Genomic DNA, 8,201 nt, shown 5'->3' on the forward strand with positions numbered 1-8,201 from the left:
TCGCCGCAATGCATTCAACACCTCTCTTTCACGTTCTATTGTTGGAAATTGTTATGATCCTGCCGAAGTCCAGTGGTAACCTAAGGCGCATTCTGTGCTAGAATGACCTTCGGTACCTCTTGTTGTTTATTTCAGAGAGTGCCAGTGGTTCATAGGCTGTGGCATCTGGTAAACCGGCTGGCCGAGGGGGAGGATCTCGTTTCCTTGTCTGTGAGCATGCAAGGAGGAAGGAGGTGGCCGTCCCGTACACTTCCTCCTAATAATTTTCGGCTCTGATGTATTATTATGGGATTAGGGGCATACCCCGCCAACTCGGCTAATCTGTCAGCAAGCTCATTCCCTCTGATCGCCTATGTGGGCTGGGAAACTCTAGTTTTGAGATGATGTCTTTCTATCCCCAAACCCCCACCTTGTGAAAAAATCCTCTGTGCCAGTGTGATGATGGTAGTCCAAGGTTAGACATTGTCAGTGGGTGAGGCGCTGCTGAAGACAGTCGACAGCTCCTTTGTAGTTCTGGTGTGTATTGAAAAAACCACGTGTCCTTCCCTTCACAGTATGCGTATAGGCTCATGCATAGCTCCCATGATAGCAACTGCTCTGCATGTAGCGAGGAGGCGTTGTTCTGTTACCCTCATGGATTTTGTGGCATCCCTTGCTGCGACGGCCGTGCTGCATGTGAAGTGTGTCAAGGGGTCCGCCCGATCCATCTCGTGTAATCTGTTTCTGCTGCCCGGAGGGATGATGGTTGCAATGACCCTCTGGGTTTGCTGCTTTTTAGGCTAGGCGTACAATATTCGTTTCTTTTTGCTTGCCAGACTCCATGACCGAAACTCTATCGAGGTTTGTGCCGCACGGCTAGAGCTTCGACAAAGTCAGGGTGAGGGGAGTCCATTGCCCTTGGCCAGTAGCCGTCCTTTGAGCTGATGGCGTATTTAACACCCTGGCTGGGTGAGACAGCCAGGAGTTGTTTGCAAACAGCTCGTTTCTTGTTCTAGGCGGCTGACTATTTTATTCTTAGGCTTCTGTTCCTTATGCCCTTTGGTAGAATTGTGCTGCCATTAATCAATTTGGAGGCCAAGGGAGAAGGTTGTTCCACTAGGAGTTTGAGGAGTCACCTATCCTAGCCAAGAGCTTAACCTCTGATTCCTTTTTTGGATCAGGCTATTCTGAATGGCAAGAGGACTTGCCAATTCAAAGCCTTCTCCAGGTCAAGGAATACTGCCACAGATTTTGCACGTGCCTTTATTGTGCTCAAGAGCGTGGCTATGCTGTGCGCTGTGCTCATTCCCCTGGTGAACCCAAGGTAGGTGTTCATGTGTGGGTCCCAGTTTTCCATCGGAGCGCCGTTCATACCATCCTCTCAGCAGTCTTGGCCAGTAAGCTGAGGAGAGAGATGGGGCAGTACGTCCCCGGCCCACCTCCTTTGGTTTTTATGGTATGGGAACCATGTTACCCCTCATTCAACTCTGGGGTGAGAGTGGAAATTCCCAGGAACTTGTTGATAGTTTGCAGGAACGGCCAGCTCACCTCACTAGTGCCCAGGTGGGAAATGATGGGGTACTAGATCCTCGTCAGAGCCCAAGGATGTGTTACAACTGGCTTTATATGCATCTTCTTATTCCGCTCAAAAAAGATAACGTCCTGAGTTATCGGGTTCGGCTGCCCTTTCTCTGACGTGAGCAGTCTGTCTGTTGTAGGTGTCCTTGTCTTTGCCCTCAAGTTTGGCTGGCGAGGCTGTTGCTACTCGTTATCTCCTCGCAGAGAACTATGCTCCAGTTCGGTCCGGCCTCTGACTGGGGTTCCTGGTGTGTGCATCTCGGGGCTGAGGGGCTGGTGGCTTGCTTGACCTTTCAATACTCTGAGAGGGTAAGTATGGTGATTGAGGGACTCCACCTTCCAGCCACCTTTTCCTGCTCACTCTGCTGGGCATTTTCCTTGGCATACCCCTGACTCCTCTCTTAGGAAGGAGCTTAGTTGTCAAGGGGTTCTTTGCCTTCGGAAATGTTTTCGGCAAATATTTACCCTGGTGTTGACCTCCCTAATCTCGTCATTGAAGTAACAAGGCTACTTTTTTACTCTAGACCCTGGCCGAGTTTTGGGTAGGTCAGTGAGGCTGCCTCATCAATGGCAATTTACAGTCTGGCTTGTAGGCACTCCACATTTTCGCTTTGTGTTGGGTTCATTGCTTCTCATACAGCGGGCCAAGGCGCTCTGGAACGCCTGCCAGTTGGCCTTGTCTGTTTTGCCCATCTTGGATTCGGTCGTGTATTTCGGCTGGGCACTATCGCTGAGGGTAGTTATAGTGCCATAATGTCCTAGTGACGGTCTCATTGACACGCCAGCCAATACTCTCCACCAGAGTCGCAGTGGCCAGGGTGAAGGTCCTAGGACCCCTCCTCTGACATGCGTTGGCTCCTGGCTATTGATGGAGAGTCGATCTCGGGAATTTCTCAAGTCACGTGCTTATGCTTGGCCAGCCGCATCCGGTGCCCTGCAGGGAGCCAGGATGGGTGGGTTTGCATTGAATCTCCCCCCTGATGATCACTCGGTCGTGTGTTGCAGAAGCACATCCGGCTTGATGTCCTAAGCCTACTAAAGTGTGGCCAGCCTGTAACACATTGTACAATTTCAGGGGCCACCCCGGCATGCTGAATCCGACGGGCAAGACTTTACAAACATCTCCCCGTGCGTGTGCATCGCTATTGCAGAGGCAGGGGGAATTGGTGCTTTGACCAGGGTGTCAGGCCTCTTTTTGCCATCGTCTACGTGGCCTTGTCGCGTAGACGTGATTACCCAGAGAAGCGAACAGTTCCACTGTTAAATGTCTCCTGGAGCATAACGATGTCATTGCTTCTTGATCGCAACTATTGCGGTGGAGGAATGGCACTCTTCCTTGAGGAGAAGCCACAGATGTTTCCCTGCAGAATACTTAGATTGTGTGCCCATGATGTTACTAAATGATAGTTACATCAGAGACCATCGTCTTATTCGGATTGACAGTCTGAAGTCTGACAACTCCATTGTGAGATCCCAACTTTTTGAGGGGTGTCCTTCGGTGTCCGGCTATCCCGGGGTCCACTGGGGGGTGGAGAGCCTTTGGTAGCTCTGACTTTCAATTGTTTGGCTTTTCTCTAGCCAGGCTGTGTCTGTGCATTGGCTGGCCTTGCCTGGGCAGGTCAGTTTTTTTCTGATTCAGTTTCTGGCAACTGAATTGCCTGGCTAGGCTCTACTGTGAGGGGCATGGCCTGGGTGGAGTGAGGAGGGGAGTCTCACTCTGGGCTGAGGGAGAGGATTGGGCCGTTTTGGCCCTTTCCATCTTCCTTCCCTTTATGCTTGCGACAGTCCTTGGTCAATGTCTTCAATGGCGACCTCGACTTCCTTCTCTGCCTCTTCCTTGGTCCTGTGACAGTATGTTGCCAGACTGCTGTACTACAGCAGTGAGCAGAGATCGACATGTCCCCTCATCGAAGGCACGTCTTCTGGTTCTGGGGAGACTTGTGGTGCTGTTAGAACCTTTCTTCCTGTGTTCGTCTGGCACTTGTTTTACTTGGCGAAACTCTGTTTGTCGGAGTATCTTTGGTTTTAGGCTGGGGCAGCTTCCTTCCTTTAGGAGGTCGGGAGGCCTTTTCGCTTTTGTTCTTCCTCCCAGGACAGAATCCTGGGGGGGGGCAGGAACAAAGCTTCTTAGCACCTCTTGCCGCTTGAGGGGCCGCCTCTTTCCTGACAGAGCAAGCCAGGCTCCAGGCGTGATGCCTCTTGGCACCGTTTAGGACATTGTTTGGCTGTTTGTGTCCTTCTTTTCTTCTTGTGTGCCTTAATGCACACCCACCTCGGTGGTTTGTGCCTTGCTACAGACACCACATTTTGGCTCGGCTGTGCAGTTAGCCTGGTGGGTGTACCGTACTTCTGGCACTTATGTACAAAAGTTGTAGTCCCCAGTTACCGATCAAGTGATAGAGTTGGGCCACCTTTCATGGTCACCAGGACTTTGCCTGGTTAGAGTCTTCCCCTTCGACAATCGGGAAGCCCTCCACGACCTGTGGGTGGCGATGCGATGCACCTCCACATCATACGGACTGAGAAGCCAGTAGCGACCAATCTTGAACCCTCCTTTTCCTCGGAATTCAGTGGTGAGAAGGCTCACTTTCCTCCCATCTTTAGCTTCTTTGTTTCCTGCGGAAACAAAGGGTGGCTTGATCTTTGGGCTTGTGATCATGCCCTGATCTTGCCAACCCTGATTGACACCGGATTTTTGCGCTCCATCAGAGTCGTCCCCCCCCCCCCCCCCCACCCTCCGGCCTCGGTCGTTTCGGTCGCCCTTTCGGCTTTGGGCTTGCTTGTGAGGGCACCAGTTGTTTTCGCTGGTTCAGCTGGTGCTCCTGATTCGGTCTTTTGGACAGGTTCAGGATTCCTTTGCCTGGGCAAAGGCATGCCTGAACCTTTACTTCAGGGGCATTCTGACCAGCAGCAGAGGCCCCTGTGGTGGCAACTAGAGATGTCACTATTGAGGACTCTGGAGCCTTGCCTGACGGCTCCAAAAACCTTACTTTGGGAGGAGTCTCCTAAATAGAACCCTCACTCCTACTCCGTTTCTGGTGGAACAACTCACCAGAGGCAGTGTCAGCAATTTGGGACTGAGGTTTAGAGGAAGTGGCAGAGTGTGTGCTGTAAGAAGCATTGGAGGGCAAGGGTTGGTGGGAAGGAGGATGGGCTAGAACCGAAGTAAAGGACCTACCTGGCTGTGCAAACAGCACACGGGCACGTCACTTTCCCTCTGGAAAACTAACTTTCTTCCTAAAGTAGTGACCTATCCAAGCCAAGAACTTACCTCTGATTCCTTTTTGGATCAGGCTCTCCTGAATGGCAAGAGGACTTGCCAATTCAAAAGCCTTCTCCAGGTTAAGGAATACTACCAAAGATGTGCCTATGCTTATTGTGCTCAAGAGCATGGCTATGCTGTGCGCTGTGCTCATGTCCGTGGTGAACCCGTGGAGGTGTTCATGCGGGGATCCCATTTTCCATCGGAGCCGGTTCAGAACCATCCTCTCGGCCATCTTGGCCAGACAGCTGAGGAGAGAGATGGGGTGGTACTTTCCTGGCTCCTTTGGTTTGGGGATGGGAACTATGGTAGCCCTCTTCCAGCTCTGGGGTAGAGTGGAAGTTTCCCAGGACTTGTTGATGAGTTGCAGGAATGCAAGCTCACCTACAAGTCCAGGTGGGAGATGATGGGGTATGAGATCCCATCAGAGCCCGGGGCTGTGTTACAACTGGCTTTATATGCATTTCTTAGTTCCCTCAGAGAAAAGATAATGTCTGAGTTATCGGGTTCGGCTGCCCTTTCTTGATATGAGCAAGTCTGTCTGGTTGTAGGCGTTCTTGTCTTACCCTCAGTTTGGCTGGCAGGCTGTTGCTACTTGTTCTCGCAGAGAACTCGTGCGCCAGTCTGTTCGCTTCTGTCTGGGGGTCATGGTGCGTGCATCTCGGGGCTGAGCGGCTGGTAGCTCGCTTGACCCGTTGCCAGTTGCCATAATTCTGAGAGGGTGGTATGGTGGTTGAAGGACTCACACCATTCCAGCCACTTTTCCTGCCTGACTCTGCTGGCAGTTTCCTTGGCATCCCTGACAGCCTCCCTTAGGAGGGCTAGGTTGTCGAGGGTTCTTTGCCTTTGGAAATGTTTTCGGCACATATTTACGCTGTGGTTGACGTCCCTAATCTCGTCGTTAAAGTACCAGGCGTCTTTGTGACTCCTGGACCAAGGCTGAATCACTGCTTCTCAGACAGCGGGCCACGGCGTTCTGAAACGCCTGCCAGTTGGCCCTGTCTGTGTTCCATCTTGGTTTCGATCATGGCATTTCGGCCGGGCCACTATCCATGAGGGTAGTTATAGTGCCGTAATGGTCACTAGTGACGGTCTCATCGACACGCCAGCCAATCCTCTCCACCAGTGTCGCTGTGGCCAGGGTGAGGTCTAGGACCCCTCCTCTGACATGCGTTGGCTCTTGGTTATTGAGGAGAGAGATCTCGGGGAATGTCTCAAGCACGTTGGCTATGTGGTGGCCAGCCGCATCCGGTGCCCGGCAGGGAGCCAGGATGGGGTGGTGTGCGTTGAAGTCTCCCTCTATGATCACTTGGTCATGTGCTGCAGAAGCAGACCTGGCTGATGTCTAAGGTACTACATTGTGGCCGGTTGTACACAATGTACAATTTCAGGGGACCCCCGGCCAGGTGAATCTCGACAGCAAGAGATTCAACATCTTCTCCACAGTGCGGTGCATCGGCTATTGCAGAGCAGGGAATTGTTGCTCTGACAAGGGTGATCAGGCCTCTTTTGCCATCAGCACGTAGCAGCATGAAGACATGATACCCTGAGAAGCGAACAGGTTCCACTGTTAATGTCTCCCGGAGCATGACGATGTCAGTGCTCCTTGATCGCACTATTGTGTGGAGGATGGCACTCCTTGTGGAGAAGCCATAGATGTTCCACTGCAGAATACTTAGATTGCATGCCATGATGTTACTAGTTGATAGTTACATCAGAGACATCGTCGTATTCAGATTGACTGTCGGAGTCTGACAACTCCATTGCAAAGTCCTCGCTGCTTGAGGGGTCTTCTTTGGCTGTCAGGCTATCTCTGGGTCCACTGGGGGGTGGAGAGCCTTTGGTAGCTCTGACCTTGTTTATTTCGGCTTTTCTCTGCCCAGGCTGATTCTGTGCGTTCTTTGCTGGCCTTGCCTGAGCAAGGTCAGCTTGTTCTAATTCTGTTTCTGCCTGTGAGGACATGGCCTGGCTTGGAGTGGGGAGGGGAGTCTCGTCCTGGGATGAGGGAGAGGATGGGGCTGTTTTGGCCCTTTCCAGCTTCCTCCCCTTTAGGACTGCGACAGCCTTGGTCAATGCCATCATGGCGACCTCGACTGCCTTATCCGCCTCTTCCCTCATCCTTCCCAAGGTTGTTGCCACTGCTGTGACTACAGCAGTCAGCAGGATCGACATGTCCCCCTCATCGAGGAGTAAATCTTCCGCTTTTGGGGAGGACGTTGTGGTGCTGTTAGAACCTTTCTTCTTGTGGTTCTTCTGCACTTGTTTCATTTTGGGGAACTCCTGTTTGTCGGAGATGTCCGGTTTCGGGTGGGGGGCGGCTTACTTCCTCTTAGGAGGTCGGGAGGCCTTTTCACTCTTGTTCTTTCCCCAAAAATAGGTGCCTGGGGGTGGCGGGAACAAAATGTGGTTGCTACTTAGCAACCTCTTGCCGCTTGAGGGCCGCCTCTTTCCTGACAGAGCAAGCCAGGCTCCAGGCATGATGCCTCTTGGCACAGTTAGGACATTTGGCTGTTGTATCCTTCTTTTCCTCTTTGTAGGCCTTAATACACACCTCGGTGTTGTGTGCCTTGCTACAGACACCACATTTTGGCTTGGCTGTGCAGTTATCCTGGTGGTGTCTGTACTTCTGGCACTTGAAACACCGCAGTGGATCAGGCACATATGTATGTAGGTTGTAGGTACCCCAGTTACCCAGATCAAGGGTAGAGGTTAGGGTACCATTCATGGCCACCAGGACTTGCCTGGTTGGAGTCTTCCCCTTCGACAATCGGGAAGCCTCCACGACCTGTGGGTGTGATGCAATCACCTCCACGAGACTGAGAAGCCAAGTAGCAACATCTTGACCCTCTTTTCCTCGGGATTCAGTGGTGAGAGGCTCACTTTCCTCCCATCTTTTACTCCTTTGTTTCCTGCAGGAAACAAAGGGTGGCTTGATCTTTGGGCATGATGATCATGCCCTGATCTCGCGCAACCCGGATTGACAACCGGATTTTGCGTTGGCTCTCCAACGCCCTGACCATTTGGTAGGCATTGTCGAAGCCTTCGGGTTTAACAGGTACCTTGAACTGCGGGAAACGCCTTGGGGGTCCAGACTCTCCCTCAGAGTCGGTCTCCGGCCTCGGTCGTTTCGGTCCGCCCTTTCGGCTTTGGGGCTTGCTCGTGGGGGCACCAGCTGTTTCGGCTGGTTCAGCTGGTGCTCCCGATTCGGTCAGTGGGGTCGTCTGAGGGGTGCTCAGAGACCTTCCTGGCCTGGGTGGTGGCCTGGAGGGGCCAGCTCGAGAGTTCATCTGTTGGACAATCTGGTGGACAGACATATTCTTACAGTTTTTCTGTCTTGTCCACCATCTTGGCAGTAGGCATGACAGTTCATCCTGTGGCTTTT

Source organism: Penaeus monodon, chromosome 44 (assembly GCF_015228065.2).
Source record: "Penaeus monodon isolate SGIC_2016 chromosome 44, NSTDA_Pmon_1, whole genome shotgun sequence".
Taxonomy (NCBI): domain Eukaryota; kingdom Metazoa; phylum Arthropoda; class Malacostraca; order Decapoda; family Penaeidae; genus Penaeus; species Penaeus monodon.